The sequence below is a fragment of the Bombina bombina genome, chromosome 8, assembly GCF_027579735.1.
Source record: "Bombina bombina isolate aBomBom1 chromosome 8, aBomBom1.pri, whole genome shotgun sequence".
Lineage (NCBI taxonomy): Eukaryota > Metazoa > Chordata > Amphibia > Anura > Bombinatoridae > Bombina > Bombina bombina.
The window spans coordinates 323303111-323321287 of NC_069506.1; positions in this window are offsets into that span (position 1 = coordinate 323303111).

An 18177-nucleotide genomic window follows, 5' to 3' on the forward strand; every position below is an offset into this window, starting at 1 on the left:
AACCTGAAGATGCACTAAGACTAATGTGTACTAACCTGAAGATGCACTAAGACTAATGTGTGCTAACCTGAAGATGCACTAAGACTAATGTGCGCTAACCTGAAGATGCACTAAGACTAATGTGTGCTAACCTGAAGATGCACTAAGACTAATGTGGGCTAACCTGAAGATGCGCTAAGACTAATGTGTACTAACCTGAAGATGCGCTAAGACTAATGTGTGCTAACCTGAAGATGCGCTAAGACTAATGTGTGCTAACCTGAAGATGCGCTAAGACTAATGTGTGCTAACCTGAAGATGCACTAAGACTAATGTGTGCTAACCTGAAGATGCACTAAGACTAATGTGTGCTAACCTGAAGACACGCTAAGACTAATGTGTGCTAACCTGAAGACGCGCTAAGACTAATGTGTGCTAACCTGAAGATGCACTAAGACTAATGTGTGCTAACCTGAAGATGCACTAAGACTAATGTGTGCTAACCTGAAGATGCACTAAGACTAATGTGTGCTAACCTGAAGATGCGCTAAGACTAATGTGTACTAACCTGAAGATGCGCTAAGACTAATGTGTGCTAACCTGAAGATGCACTGACTAATGTGTGCTAACCTGAAGATGCGCTAAGACTAATGTGTACTAACCTGAAGATGCGCTAAGACTAATGTGTGCTAACCTGAAGATGCACTAAGACTAATGTGTGCTAACCTGAAGACGCGCTAAGACTAATGTGTGCTAACCTGAAGATGCACTAAGACTAATGTGTGCTAACCTGAAGATGCACTAAGACTAATGTGTGCTAACCTGAAGATGCACTAAGACTAATGTGTGCTAACCTGAAGATGCACTAAGACTAATGTGTGCTAACCTGAAGATGCGCTAAGACTAATGTGTGCTAACCTGAAGACGCACTAAGACTAATGTGTGCTAACCTGAAGATGCACTAAGACTAATGTGTGCTAACCTGAAGATGCGCTAAGACTAATGTGTGCTAACCTGAAGATGCACTTAAACTAATGTGTGCTAACCTGAAGATGCACTAAGACTAATGTGTGCTAACCTGAAGATGCACTAAGACTAATGTGTGCTAACCTGAAGATGCACTAAGACTAATGTGTGCTAACCTGAAGATGCGCTAAGACTAATGTGTACTAACCTGAAGATGCGCTAAGACTAATGTGTGCTAACCTGAAGATGCACTGACTAATGTGTGCTAACCTGAAGATGCGCTAAGACTAATGTGTACTAACCTGAAGATGCGCTAAGACTAATGTGTGCTAACCTGAAGATGCACTAAGACTAATGTGTGCTAACCTGAAGACGCGCTAAGACTAATGTGTGCTAACCTGAAGATGCACTAAGACTAATGTGTGCTAACCTTAAGATGCACTAAGACTAATGTGTGCTAACCTGAAGATGCACTAAGACTAATGTGTGCTAACCTGAAGATGCACTAAGACTAATGTGTGCTAACCTGAAGATGCACTAAGACTAATGTGTGCTAACCTGAAGATGCGCTAAGACTAATGTGTGCTAACCTGAAGACGCACTAAGACTAATGTGTGCTAACCTGAAGATGCACTAAGACTAATGTGTGCTAACCTGAAGATGCGCTAAGACTAATGTGTGCTAACCTGAAGATGCACTAAGACTAATGTGTGCTAACCTGAAGATGCACTAAGACTAATGTGTGCTAACCTGAAGATGCGCTAAGACTAATGTGTACTAACCTGAAGATGCACTAAGACTAATGTGCGCTAACCTGAAGATGCGCTAAGACTAATGTGTACTAACCTGAAGATGCACTAAGACTAATGTGTGCTAACCTGAAGATGCACTAAGACTAATGTGTGCTAACCTGAAGATGCACTAAGACTAATGTGTGCTAACCTGAAGATGCGCTAAGACTAATGTGTACTAACCTGAAGATGCACTAAGACTAATGTGTGCTAACCTGAAGATGCACTAAGACTAATGTGTGCTAACCTGAAGACACGCTAAGACTAATGTGTGCTAACCTGAAGACGCGCTAAGACTAATGTGTGCTAACCTGAAGATGCACTAAGACTAATGTGTGCTAACCTGAAGATGCGCTAAGACTAATGTGTGCTAACCTGAAGATGCGCTAAGACTAATGTGTGCTAACCTGAAGATGCGCTAAGACTAATGTGTGCTAAGTTGCTAACCTGAAGATGCGCTAAGACTAATGTGTGCTAACCTGAAGATGCACTAAGACTAATGTGTGCTAACCTGAAGATGCGCTAAGACTAATGTGTGCTAACTTGAAGATGCACTAAGACTAATGTGTGCTAACCTGAAGATGCGCTAAGACTAATGTGTGCTAACCTGAAGATGCGCTAAGACTAATGTGTGCTAACCTGAAGATGCGCTAAGACTAATGTGTGCTAACCTGAAGATGCGCTAAGACTAATGTGTACTAACCTGAAGATGCACTAAGACTAATGTGCGCTAACCTGAAGATGCACTAAGACTAATATGTGCTAACCTGAAGATGCACTAAGACTAATGTGCGCTAACCTGAAGATGCGCTAAGACTAATGTGTACTAACCTGAAGATGCACTAAGACTAATGTGTGCTAACCTGAAGATGCACTAAGACTAATGTGTGCTAACCTGAAGATGCACTAAGACTAATGTGTGCTAACCTGAAGATGCGCTAAGACTAATGTGTACTAACCTGAAGATGCACTAAGACTAATGTGTGCTAACCTGAAGATGCACTAAGACTAATGTGTGCTAACCTGAAGACACGCTAAGACTAATGTGTGCTAACCTGAAGATGCACTAAGACTAATGTGTGCTAACCTGAAGATGCACTAAGACTAATTGCTAACCTGAAGATGCACTAAGACTAATGTGCGCTAACCTGAAGATGCACTAAGACTAATGTGTGCTAACCTGAAGATGCACTAAGACTAATGTGTGCTAACCTGAAGATGCGCTAAGACTAATGTGTACTAACCTGAAGATGCACTAAGACTAATGTGTGCTAACCTGAAGATGCACTAAGACTAATGTGTGCTAACCTGAAGATGCACTAAGACTAATGTGTGCTAACCTGAAGATGCACTAAGACTAATGTGTGCTAACCTGAAGATGCACTAAGACTAATGTGTGCTAACCTGCAGACGCGCTAAGACTAATGTGTGCTAACCTGAAGATGCGCTAAGACTAATGTGTGCTAACCTGAAGATGCACTAAGACTAATGTGTGCTAACCTGAAGATGCACTAAGACTAATGTGTGCTAACCTGAAGACACGCTAAGACTAATGTGTGCTAACCTGAAGACGCGCTAAGACTAATGTGTGCTAACCTGAAGATGCGCTAAGACTAATGTGTGCTAACCTGAAGATGCACTAAGACTAATGTGTGCTAACCTGAAGATGCACTAAGACTAATTGCTAACCTGAAGATGCACTAAGACTAATGTGCGCTAACCTGAAGATGCGCTAAGACTAATGTGTGCTAACCTGAAGATGCACTAAGACTAATGTGTACTAACCTGAAGATGCGCTAAGACTAATGTGTACTAACCTGAAGATGCGCTAAGACTAATGTGTACTAACCTGAAGATGCACTAAGACTAATGTGTGCTAACCTGAAGATGCACTAAGACTAATGTGTACTAACCTGAAGATGCGCTAAGACTAATGTGTACTAACCTGAAGATGCGCTAAGACTAATGTGTACTAACCTGAAGACGCACTAAGACTAATGTGTGCTAACCTGAAGTTGCGCTGACTAATGTGTGCTAACCTGAAGATGCGCTAAGACTAATGTGTGCTAACCTGAAGATGCTTCACCAATTTAAAGGGACAAGAAACCCCACCCCAACATTTTCTTTCCTGATTCAGATAGAACATGCACTATCAAACAGCTTTCCATTTTACTTTAGTTATAAAATGTGATTAATTCTCTTGTTATCCATTGCTGAAGAAACAGCATTGCACTATTGAGAGCTAGAAGAACACACGTAGTTAGCCAATCACAAGAGACAAATGTGTGCAGGCATCGACCAGCAGCTAGCTCCCACTAGAGTATCATATGTACTTTTACTTTTTCAACAAGGGATACCAAGAGAATGAAGCACATTTGAAAATATAAGTGAATTTAAGTGTCCTAAAATGACATGCTCTATTTGAATAATTTGCTTTCCAATCCCTTTAAAAATGGCTAGATTACGAGTTTGGCGTTAGAAGCTGTCCGGTGCTAACGAGTAGTTTATGCTCACAACTCACTTACAGACAGCACTGGTATTACGGGTTTTTCCAAACCCGGCGTTAACCGCAAAAAAGTGATCGTAGAGCAAAATTTTGCTCCACATCTCACCTCAATACCAACGCTGCTTACGTTAGCGGTGAGCTGGCTGAACGTGCTCGTGCACGATTTCCCCATAGGAATCAATGGGGGAGAGCCGGCTGAAAAAAAACCTAACACCTGCAAAAAAGCAGCGTTTAGTTCCTATCGCAACCCCATTGATTCCTATGCGGAAAATACATTTATGTTTACACCTAACACCCTAACATGAACCCCGAGTCTAAACACCCCTAATCTTACACTTATTAACCCCTATTCTGATGCCCCTGACATCGCCGACACCTACATTATATTTATTAACCCCTAATCTGCCGCCCCAAATGTCGCTGCAACCTACCTACACTTCTTAACCCCTAATCTGCCGCCCCAATGTTGCCGCCACTATATTAAAGTTATTAACCCCTAAACCTAAGTCTAACCCTAACACCCCCTAACTTAAATATAATTTAAATAAATCTAAATAAAAATAACTATAATTAACTAAATTATTCCTATTTAAAACTAAACACTTATAACTAAATACCTATAAAATAAACCCTAAGCTAGCTACAATATAACTAATAGTTACATTGTAGCTAACAGGGTTTATTTTTTATTTTACAGGCAAGTTTGTATTTATTTTAACTAGGTAGAATAGTTATTAAATAGTTATTAACTATTTAATAACTACCTAGCTAAAATAAAGACAAAAGTACCTGTAAAATAAAACCTAACCTAAGTTACAATTACACCTAACACTACCACTATAATTAAATCAATTCCCTAAATTAAATAAAATTATCTAAAGTACAAAAAAACCCTAAATTACATAAAATAATAAACAAATTACAAGATTTTTAAACTAATTACACCTAATCTAATCCCCATAACAAAATAAAAAAGCCCTACCCTACACTAAATTACAAATAGCCCTTAAACGGGCCTTTTGCGGGGCATTGCCCCAAAGTAATTATCTCTTTTACCTATAAGAAAAATTACAAATCCTCCCCCAACATTAAAACCCACCACCCACACAACCAACCCTACTCTAAAACCCACCCAATCCCCCCTTAAAAAAAAACTAACACGGAGGGGCGGAGCCAGCAGCAGCAATGGAAGCTGTGTAATCTCTGAGCTCCGGGACCCAGTTCCATATATCAGCTCAAAACTACTCGCAAAGCCCTAGATTCCACTAAATAACATGCCCTCATAAACGCTCTATAGATCGGGAGTCAGGAGACAACATTTTCAAGCAGACCCAGCGGGCTTACTCTCGTCTTAAAACCTCACCGCATCTCTACCCGATAACGCACTAACTTTTACCCGGCTCGGAGCCAACCTTGAATCCGGGACTTCACTACGTTTCCTGACCATCTTGAGGAATCCTTCCTCTCTCTGATCGCAGACCCGGACTGCCCTTAGCTGTAACTACAGTGTCTCCTACTTACTCCTGGGCCCCACCGCCATTACTGGGAGCGAACCGCACACGCAGCATAGAGACCGCAGCTGCTCTATAAGAAGCCGGAGGTCACTTCTTTTACGGGTAAGGAGAGGGGATAGAACGGTGCCCTACACCACCCGGGCCCTAACTAGTGACAGGGGGAGCGAGTGCAGACAGGTACACTCATAGTGGAGACCAGCCGCTTATCCAGAGGCCTGCTGTACGGGGCCTAAAGATTTTAGCCTGCACAGTTAACCACGTGTCAGAATCACCACGCGGCAGTGTACCAACTAACACTACTCAGACCCCAGAGGTACTTGGGCTCTGCACCTGGCCCTTATTTCATCCCACTTTATTGGACATCATCATACTAACAACAGATCTGGTCCAGGCCTTTCCCTTTTTTCTCTTCTAACCATAACTGCATAGGAATAGGGTATCTGTAACATTCTTTTACAACTTCCCCCTGCACAATGAATGCAAAACGCACTTCGAAACTGAATAAACCCCCTAAGATGCACAACCACAGAGACAGCATGGTCGCTCAGTTTTTCTCGCCCCCTGCCTCAAAAGTGGGTGACAGTACTGAACCCGCCAAGTCGCCAAAAAAGAAATTACAGTCTTCGCAAGTACAAGAAGATGACACTGAGGAGAGCACACCTGTCCCCAACACCATCCTCTCTACCCTAGCATCCAAACAGGATATAGCGGATATCATTCGCTCGTGTATCAGGGAAGAGATAGCAGAAATAAAGCAAGACCTTCACTCAGTGGGCAATAGAGTGGAGGCCTTGGAAGAATTCACGGACCACCTTCAAGTGGAAATCAATACAACTCAGGATTCAACAAACCATCACACAGCTCTTATAGCAGATCTCTTCGACAAAATCAAGGATCTGGAGAATAGGAGCCGCCGGAAAAATCTCAGAATCAGAGGTGTTCCTGAGTCGGTATTACCTAAAGACTTTCCAATCTATCTCCCAGCTTTATTCGCACATCTCAGAAACACCACTCCCTCCACAGATATCCCTTGGGTTCGAGCCCACAGAGCCCTTAGACCGAAACGCCCTGACACTGCCCCCCCAAGGGACATCATCATGAAGTTTAGAGAGTTCAACGAAAAGGAGGAACTCCTAAACCTCTCTCGTAGGCACCAGCCTGTTAAATTCAGGGGGGTTGTTCTCCAATTTTTTCAAGACCTCTCCCAACGAACATTGCAAAGGAGGAGAGATCTGGCTCCTGTAACATCTCTTCTCAGGCAGAAGAAAATCCTCTACAGGTGGGGATTCCCCTTTCATCTCTATGTTCTTCATGGAAATAGAAAGTTAATTTGCAGAACCCTAGAAGATGTCAACGCCTTTTGCCAGGCCTTGGAATTGGACCCTCCAGAAGAACTCTCTCCAGAGAACTCTCACGAACCCCCTAGAAAGAAATCTACAGGACCTGTCATGAGAGACTGGCAGCGTATTCCCCCCAAACCTCAGTCTAAGCCGCAGGCCAAGCCCCCCGGCTTGCTCTCTAAAGTCACAACTTAATCAATTATTTTGTATCTTAGCTATCCCTACGAGCTGATCATTCTACTAGAGACTTTGCCCGGTGCTACAGCTCGGTCGCTGGGTAATGTATAGCCTCATTGGCCATAAACCTTTTACTGTTAAACGACTTCTGATCTAGAAATAAGTAAATTTAGGAATTTAGGAATTATTGTATTGTACTGTTAGAAATATTTTACCAATGTAATTGAGCATTAGTCATCCCTAAATGTATATCACTTGCTATGGAATGGGTTATAATCCCTCCCTCTTAACACCAAAAGTTTAATGCTTGCATTAGTATCTAGATTTTTTATGAGAAAATGTATGTTTTGTTTTATGTTCTTATTCATGTTTTTTTTGCTATGCGACAGAGATACAGACCCTAGGGCATACTTAACACAGCCTTCTTTCTATACTCTACAACCACACATGCATGCCTATCATTTATTGCAGTCATCTAATCACGGACACCAGTCACACCAGCACCATGGAAGGCCACACTAAAACTCTCACTTTACTGAGTCAGAATACCAAAGGCTTGAATTCTGCACAAAAACGCTCACTAGCCATGAGAGACCTACGTAGGAAAGGGGGTGATATTCTTTTCCTCCAAGAGACTCACTTTTTAAAACATAAGGAACCTAATTATTTTGGAGGTTTCTATACTCAAAGCTTTCACAGCTCTTTTGACCACAAAAGGCACGGCGTAATCATCCTAATCAGCAGACAGATCCCTTTTACTCACATCCACACCTACACTGACTCTGAAGGCAGGTTTTTATGTGTAACTGGCACCCTGTTTGGCTCCCCGGTGACACTGGTCAATCTTTATGCTTCCAACACCAGACAGCTCCCCTTTTTCAGGAAAAGTTTCGCTAAGATTCTAGACCACACAATAGGTGCACTATATCTAGGGGGAGACTTCAATCTCCCCATTCAACCACATTTAGATTCCTCGAACCCTCGACCCACAACTCCTAAACACACAATCAAGCAACTATGGAAACTTATGCTAGACCAAACTCTATTTGACATTTGGAGATTCGTCCACCCTGAGAAGAGGGACTATACCTTTTTCTCTGCCCCTCATAGTTCATATAGTAGAATTGATTACCTCTTTACTAATCAAAGAGGCCTTTCCAATGTACTATCCTCCAGGCTTTCACATACCGTTTGGTCAGACCACTTGGCTGTACTAACAACACTCAAATGGCCATCAGCACCTGGTGGCAATTTTCAGTGGAAACTAGACGAGAAACTATTAGATTCCCCAACTCTAGTTCCTAACTTAGAAAAGCTTCTACAGGAGTATTTCAGATTTAATTCCTTACCGGAAACAGATCCTTTCGTTGTCTGGGAGGCTCATAAATGTTTTATCAGGGGGGAATTAATTAAACAACATGCACAAGCTAGAAAGAAAGCACGGCAGGTATACAAAACATCCACTGACCTACTAGCCAAACTTGAATACGACCATAAGCGAAATCCTTCCTCCCCCCAACTATTAGCAGACTTAATGAAAGCCAGGAAAACTGTAAATGACTTACAACTTAGTGAAGCTAATGCACTGGCCTTACTGACTAAACAAAAATTCTACTTTGAAAGCAATAGAGCAGGAAAACTCCTAGCACGCTCCTTAAAACTGAAAAAACTTAAAACCTTCATCCATGAAATTAAATCTCCAACGAACCAAACTGTCAATACCACTTCTGAAATACTTTCCCAATTTGAGGCATACTACTCTAATCTCTACAACCTCTCTAACCCTGACCGCCCCCCGGACCCCAGTAATGCCATAAACAACTACCTTCTAAACACCCCTTTACCGCAACTCTCTGATGCACAAGCGACAGAACTGGACGAACCTTTCTCAATGACAGAGCTCACAACCACCCTTAAAGACTTGCCATCAGGCAAAAGCCCTGGCCCTGACGGTCTCTCGGTCGCTTATTATAAAAAGTTCGCACCCACTCTGCTTCCACACCTCTGTACCTTATTTAACTTAGTTGACCAGGAACACCCCTTTCTCCCCCCTATGCTGGAAGCACACATTTCAGTGATCCCTAAGACCGGAAAACCCGCAGATAGCCCATCTAATTTTCGCCCCATTTCACTGCTAAACGTAGACGTTAAGCTTTACGCTAAACTCATAGCTAATAGACTTAATAAGTTCCTCCCCCAACTAATTCACACAAATCAAGTAGTTTTTGTCCCCAAAAGAGAGGCGCGAGACAATACCATCAAAATCCTAAACTTAATCGAATACACGCAGTCACAAAACATTCCTTCTATCTTCCTTGCCATCGATGCCGAGAAGGCCTTTGATAGGCTGGATTGGTTGTTCCTTAGGTCAACGCTCACTCGTTTTGGCCTGAGCAACAAACTCATTGAGAAAATATTTGCCCTATACCATATGCCGAAAGCCCGTATTAAGTTAAACGATTCCCTGTCAAATGCATTCCCAATAACAAATGGAACGAGACAGGGTTGCCCTCTCTCCCCCATATTGTTTATTCTGGCCATGGAGGTTCTTGCCTCCAGGATCAGGAATGATGAAAAAGTCCACGGTATTTATATAGCAGATACCCACTACAAACTAACACTCTACGCGGACGATATTTTATTCTCACTGACTTCCCCCCCACAATCTCTAGAGGCCCTTTTACCGGCTTTGGGCATTTACAGTACTCTCTCCAATTTCAAAATAAATAAGCAGAAATCAGAGTTTCTAGGTATTGGCATCTCAGACCAGACAGCCCAACAGATCACTAATCACTACCAATTCCGATTCCAACCTTCTTCCATAAATTACCTAGGGGTAAAACTAACGACCTCAAAAGAAGCTCTACACCAACTAAACCACCAACACCTTTTTGACTCCATCAGAACAGACATGAGAGCCTGGCGCAACAAATTCCTCTCCTGGCTTGGTAGAGTCCAAGCATTCAAAATGAGCATCCTGCCTCGCTTTTTATATATGTTCCAAGCCCTACCCATACAACCCCCCTTACATTACATTCGTAGTGTGCAATCTTTCGTTAACGGCTTTATTTGGGCAAATAAACGCCCTCGAATCTCTAAAACCACCCTTTATAGGAAAAGGGATGAGGGGGGACTGGGAGTACCCAACCTTTTATTTTACTCACAGGCAGCACAACTGACCAGAATAGTCGACTGGTGCAAAAACAGTACTGATAAAGAATGGGTCAAGCTTGAGCATGATCTATCTACTTCTCGAAGTCTTGGGTCAGTTTGCTGGACATACAGGCAACATAGGACACTACCATCTCTTACACCCTCGTTAGTGACTGATACACTCTCCACTTGGGACCACCTTATAGGTTCACAAAAAGGCAAATCGACCATACCCTCACCACTTACCCCCCTTCTACACAACAAAGATTTTCCTCCACTACTTCAAAAACGGACCCAGGACCGGTACACACTATCAGCGGGTTTGCCCTGCCATCTTGTTCTAGAAAGAGGCACCATCATTCAGAAAACCGCCCTTGCGGACAGGAACATTAGCTTTTTTGATAGATGGTTCGAATATTTACAATTAGCACACTTTCTTTCCCACCATAAAGACAAACATAACCTGGTAAGAAACCTAAATCCATTCGAAACACTATGCCACTCCACATTATTAGCGCAGGGCACTCTCTCTAAGATATATAAAATACTAATTACTCTACACTCCAAAAACCTTCCATCATATACAAAAGCATGGGAAGCCGAGCTAGGCCATGAGATCCCCTCTGAGACGTGGGACATTATATTTCAACAAATGGGGAAGGCCCCCTCCTCAATGGGAATCACTGAAACGAACATAAAACTCTTAGAAAGATGGTACCTTTACCCCCGCAGACTCGCTAAGATTTACCCTCACACAGACCCACTATGTTGGAGAGATTGCAAACAAGTTGGTACACTCCTCCACATCTGGTGGGATTGCCCCACACTTCAGCCTTTCTGGTTGGACATCCATAGAGAAATCCAAAAGGTACTCAATACATCTATCCCCTTCAATCCTTTGACGCTATTATTTAACAAACCCCCTAAGATCAAATGCAAATACCGACAGGTCTTATTGTACATCATGCTTAGTGGGGCCAAGCAACTGATCCCTAGACTGTGGAAACAGCGACACATTCCTACTCAAAAAGACTGGGTACATAATGTCACTCTTCTCCTTTCCCTGGAAAGGTTTCACTATCAGAAAACAAAAAGGATGGATTTTTACTGCGCCATGTCCTTTTATTGGGAAACATACACTCTCACACTTTCTAGACCCCCGCCACAACTACCTAATAATTCCTAGTCACCCCGACACCTTATACAGCCACATCATCCCCCGTAACACATCTCAAAACTAGGACACATCTGACTCATCTGGAAACTCATCCTGGAGCCATACTTCCTCCGTGCTGGTTTGCTAGACCTTATACCCTATCACTTAACTAACTCCTTGATGACTGTAACTTACCTCTCACGTATATCAACATCAGTGAGACCTTTCTATCTTTTACATAGATCTCTGTCGCATTGCTTTGCTCTGTTTAAATGTTAATGTGGAAGTTTCATCCACATGTGTTATCTTATAAAAAAGAAAAATCCACAAGCTACTATGTCCAAGACCAGAACTTTATTTGGGACTCAACAAATGCATGGATCCTTGGACTTACATACAATGGTCATTACTGGTCTTGCCCTTTGTATATATCACTTTCATTGTTTTTTCTTTTTTGTCTATGTTATACCACGCCGGAGTGTTTCCATGGCAATTGTAAAATTATTATTTATACCAATAAAGCTTGTTGGAAAAAAAAAAAACAAAAAAAAAAAAAAAAACTAACACTAACCCCCTGAAGATCGACCTACTGGGAGACGTCTTCATCCAACCAGGCAGAAGTGGTCTTCCAGACGGGCAGAAGTCTTCATCCAGACGGTATCTTCTATCTACATCCATCTGGGGAGGAGCGGGTCCATCTTCAAGACATCCGACGTGGAGCATCCTCTTCTTCAGACGGCTACAATCAGCCAATAGAATGTAAGCTCAACTCTATTGGCTGATTGCATCAGCCAATAGGATTTTTTCTACCTTAATTCCGATTGGCTCATAGAATTCTATCAGCCAATCGGAATTGAAGGGACACCATCTTGGATGACGTCATTTAAAGGAACCCAGTAGGTCGATCTTCAGGGGGTTAGTGTTAGTTTTTTTTAAGGGGGGATTGGGTGGGTTTTAGAGTAAGGTTGGTTGTGTGTGTCATGAGATGCAGGACATATGCAGGACACAGCAATGATGGTACAACTCTATTTTATTGCAGAGCATAACAATACACATCTAGTCAGGTTGATTGTACTAAACTAACTGCGACACAGACACCGGACCTAAGACCCGCCCTCCAGCTAGTGACATCACATCCTGCTCTCATCACATCTTCCCCTTTTTCAAAGGCAAAGCATACATTTGCATATAATAAATAACAAGGCACACCAATCAGTCGCTTCAACAACCTCTTCAATAACCCCCATAGACTTCATGCGCATAAGCTCTTTCTCCACTTGAGGCATGAGCGGGAACGGGATTCTACGAGGGGTAGAAATACTGTATGGGACTGCGTCACTTTTAAGTGCTATACGGACAGGTTTGCAGTTCAGTAGGCCCAACTCGCCAAACATATCTTCGGAAATCTCATTCACTCTGGCCAAGAGGCCCAAGTCACAGGCTGCTTTTCTGCTCAATAAACTGTTAACACACTGAACTCGGATCACATGCACCCACATGGTAAACTTCCTTTGCTTGTACTCACAGCTGGCAAGAAATTTTCCCACACAATCAATGCGGCCACCAGGACTATGGACATTAGTAGTAACCTTCGCCAGCTGGGGCTGTCGAGGCAGTTTCATAAATTCAGCAAAAGACATTACAGTGATATCTGCTCCTGTGTCAATCTTAAAATCAACTTTGGCTCCCATTACAGTAAAAGTAACTTTCCAATCTTCCTCTGAGCTTGTCCGTTCCACAACAGACCCCACAAAAGACACTTCCTGACCCTCCTGGTCACTGTCCACCTGCATCTCCTTAATGTATTCAGTTTTACACACCACTTCAAAATGGCCTATTCTGTTGCATTTTCTGCACCTTCTATCTCTGGCCGGGCATATAGCACTCTGATCATGAGCCCGGTAGCACTGTGTGCATCGCCCATGTTGCGCCAATCCACTTCTAGGCCTTTCCAGTACTTTAGATCTACCGCTCACACTGTGCCTTTCACTAGCAGTTTTCCTAGACTGTTGCACTTCATCCACAATACTCTCAGACCTCAGATTAGCACTTTGCTTTTTCACCAGTTCACTCTGGCGGGCCATCCTAATAGCCCCGTCTAACGTTAAATCAGGCTCTAACTGCAGCTTCAGGGAGACTTCAGCATCTGCAATTCCAATAACTATTCTGTCTCTGATTTGCTCTTCTTTAGCAACACCAAACTCACAGAATTCAGCTAATTCATACAGGCTGCGCACAAATGACTCCACAGATTCTCCCACACGCTGATTACGTTTGTGAAAACAAGCCCTCTCATGAATCACATTTCTTTTGGGCACAAAGTGGGCACTGAGTTTATCCATAACTATATCAAAGTTAAATTCTTCCCCTTCTTGGAAAATAAAAGCATTAAACACTGGCTCCACATCTTTCCCCATAGAGTATAAAAGAGAATTGACTTGTACTTCACCACTCTCCTTGTTCAGTTTGGAAGCAATCCTGAAGCGCTGAAACCGCTGACGCCATGTGGGCCAAGCTGCAGGCTGAGAGAAGTCAAAAGGCTCAGGTGGGGTAAACTTTGACATTGCAATCGATCAGGAACAGAAGCGCAGTCCAGAACTTCTGACACCATGTCATGAGATGCAGGACATATGCAGGACACAGCAATGATGGTACAACTCTATTTTATTGCAGAGCATAACAATACACATCTAGTCAGGTTGATTGTACTAAACTAACTGCGACACAGACACCGGACCTAAGACCCGCCCACCAGCTAGTGACATCACATCCTGCTCTCATCACAGTGTGGGTGGTGGGTTTTAATGTTGGGGGGGACTTGTAATTTTTTTACAGGTAAAAGAGCTGATTACTTTGGGGCAATGCCCCGCAAAAGGCCCTTTTAAGGGCTATTTGTAATTTAGTGTAGGGTAGGGCTTTTTTTATTTTGGGGGGGGCTTTTTTATTTTGTTAGGGGGATTAGATTAGATGTAATTAGTTTAAAAATCTTGTAATTTGTTTATTAGATTAGGTGTAATTAGTTTAAACATCTTGTAAATTGTTTATTATTTTCTGTAATTTAGTGTTTGTTTTTTTTGTACTTAAGATAATTTTATTTAATGTAGGGAGTTAATTTAATTATAGTTGTAGTGTTAGGTGTAATTGTAACTTAGGTTAGGTTTTATTTTACAGGTACTTTTGTCTTTATTTTAGCTAGGTAGTTATTAAATAGTTAATAACTATTTAATAACTATTCTAACTAGTTAAAATAAATACAAACATGCCTATAAAATAAAAATAAACCCTAAGCTAGCTACAATGTAACTATTAGTTAAATTGTAGCTAGCTTAGGGTTTATTTTATAGCTAAGTATTTAGTTTTAAATAGGAATAATTTAGTTAATGATAGTTATTTTATTTATATTTATTTAAATTATATTTAAGTTAGGGTGGGGTTAGGGTTAGACTTAGATTTAGGGGTTAATAACTTTAATATAGTGGCGGCGACGTTGGGGGCGGCAGATTAGGGGTTAATAAAATTTAACTAGTGTTTGCGAGGCGGGAGTGTGGCAGTTTAGGGGTTAATATATTTATTATAGTGGCGGCAATGTCCGGCTCGGCAGATTAGGGGTTAATTTTTTTTTAAAGTCTTTGCGATGTTGGGTGCCTCGGTTTAGGGGTTAATAGGTAGTTTATGGGCGTTAGTGTACTTTTTAGCACTTTAGTTAAGAGTTATATGCTACGGCAATGTAGTGTAAAACTCTTAACTACTAACTTTAAAATGCGGTACCAGGCTTGACAGGAGAGGGTCTACCACTCACTTTTTGGCAGACTCGTAATACCGGCGCTATGCAAGTCCCATTGAAAAAAGAGGATACGCAATTGACGTAAGTGGATTTGTGGTATTTCCGAGTCTGGCCAAAAAATTTAGCGGTACACCTGTACCTTCAAGACTCGTAATACCAGCGGGCGTTAAAAAGCAGCGTTGGGACCGGCCAACGCTGCTTTTTAAGCCTAACGCCAAACTCGTAATCTAGCCGTAAGATATTATATATATATATATATATATATGTTTTTATTTGTATGTGTGTAGATATCCAGTATATGTCTGTAAGTTTATTTGTATGTGTATAGATATTCAGTATATGTCTGTAAGTTTATTTGTATGTGTATAGATATCCAGTATATGTATGTGAGTTTATTTGTATGTGTGTAGATATCCAGTATATGTATGTGAGTTTATTTGTATGTGTGTAGATATCCAGTATATGTATGTGAGTTTATTTGTATGTGTGTAGATATCCAGTATATGTATGTGAGTTTATTTGTATGTGTGTAGATATCCAGTATATGTATGTAAGTTTATTTGTATGTGTATAGATATCCAGTATATGTATGTAAGTTTATTTGTATGTGTATAGATATCCAGTATATGTATGTAAGTTTATTTGTATGTGTATAGATATCCAGTATATGTATGTGAGTTTATTTGTATGTATAGATATCCAGTATATGTATGTGAGTTTATTTGTATGTGTGTAGATATCCAGTATATGTATGTGAGTTTATTTGTATGTGTGTAGATATCCAGTATATGTATGTAAGTTTATTTGTATGTGTATAGATATCCAGTATATGTCTGTAAGTTTATTTGTATGTGTATAGATATTCAGTATATGTCTGTAAGTTTATTTGTATGTGTATAGATATCCAGTATATGTATGTGAGTTTATTTGTATGTGTGTAGATATCCAGTATATGTATGTGAGTTTATTTGTATGTGTGTAGATATCCAGTATATGTATGTGAGTTTATTTGTATGTGTATAGATATCCAGTATATGTCTGTAAGTTTATTTGTATGTGTGTAGATATCCAGTATATGTATGTAAGTTTATTTGTATGTGTATAGATATCCAGTATATGTATGTAAGTTTATTTGTATGTGTATAGATATCCAGTATATGTATGTAAGTTTATTTGTATGTGTATAGATATCCAGTATATGTATGTAAGTTTATTTGTATGTGTATAGATATCCAGTATATGTATGTAAGTTTATTTGTATGTGTATAGATATCCAGTATATGTATGTGAGTTTATTTGTATGTATAGATATCCAGTATATGTATGTAAGTTTATTTGTATGTGTATAGATAGCCAATATATGTATGTAAGTTTATTTGTATGTGTATAGATATCCAGTATATGTATGTGAGTTTATTTGTATGTGTATAGATAGCCAGTATATGTATGTGAGTTTATTTGTATGTATAGATATCCAGTATATGTATGTGAGTTTATTTGTATGTGTATAGATAGCCAGTATATGTATGTAAGTTTATTTGTATGTATAGATATCCAGTATATGTATGTGAGTTTATTTGTATGTGTATAGATAGCCAGTATATGTATGTAAGTTTATTTGTATGTGTATAGATATCCAGTATATGTATGTGTGTTTATTTGTATGTGTGTAGATATCCAGTATATGTATGTGAGTTTATTTGTATGTGTATAGATAGCCAGTATATGTATGTAAGTTTATTTGTATGTGTATAGATATCCAGTATATGTCTGTAAGTTTATTTGTATGTGTATAGATATCCAGTATATGTATGTAAGTGTATTTGTATGTATAGATATCCAGTATATGTCTGTGAGTTTATTTGTATGTGTATAGATATCCAGTATATGTCTGTAAGTTTATTTGTATGTGTATAGATATCCAGTATATGTATGTAAGTTTATTTGTATGTGTGTAGATATCCAGTATATGTATGTAAGTTTATTTGTATGTGTATAGATATCCAGTATATGTATGTGTGTTTATTTGTATGTGTATAGATATCCAGTATATGTATGTGTGTTTATTTGTATGTGTATAGATATCCAGTATATGTATGTAAGTTTATTTGTATGTGTATAGATATCCAGTATATGTATGTAAGTTTATTTGTATGTGTATAGATATCCAGTATATGTCTGTAAGTTTATTTGTATGTGTATAGATATCCAGTATATGTCTGTAAGTTTATTTGTATGTGTATAGATATCCAGTATATGTATGTAAGTTTATTTGTATGTGTATAGATATCCAGTATATGTATGTAAGTTTATTTGTATGTGTATAGATATCCAGTATATGTATGTGAGTTTATTTGTATGTGTATAGATATCCAGTATATGTATGTGAGTTTATTTGTATGTGTGTAGATATCCAGTATATGTATGTGAGTTTATTTGTATGTGTATAGATATCCAGTATATGTCTGTAAGTTTATGATGTCTATTTTCAAATGAAAAAACTTCTGACTCTTATGTTCATAATTATAACCCTGTGACTGTAATGCATCTATTTAGCCCCTCCTATTTACCTGCCTATATAATGACACTTCCTGCCTACTTCATTGTTTGAATATTTAGTTCTCTAATGTGAACGTGTTTATTCTCTCTTATTCACCTTGAGAGTTACTATGGGGCCTATTTAACAAAGGTCTGTCGGACCTGATCCGACAGTGCGGATCAGGTCCGACACACCTCGCTGAATGTGGAGAGCAATACGCTCTCCGTATTCAGCATTGCACCAGCAGCTCTTGTGAGCTGCTGGTGCAATGC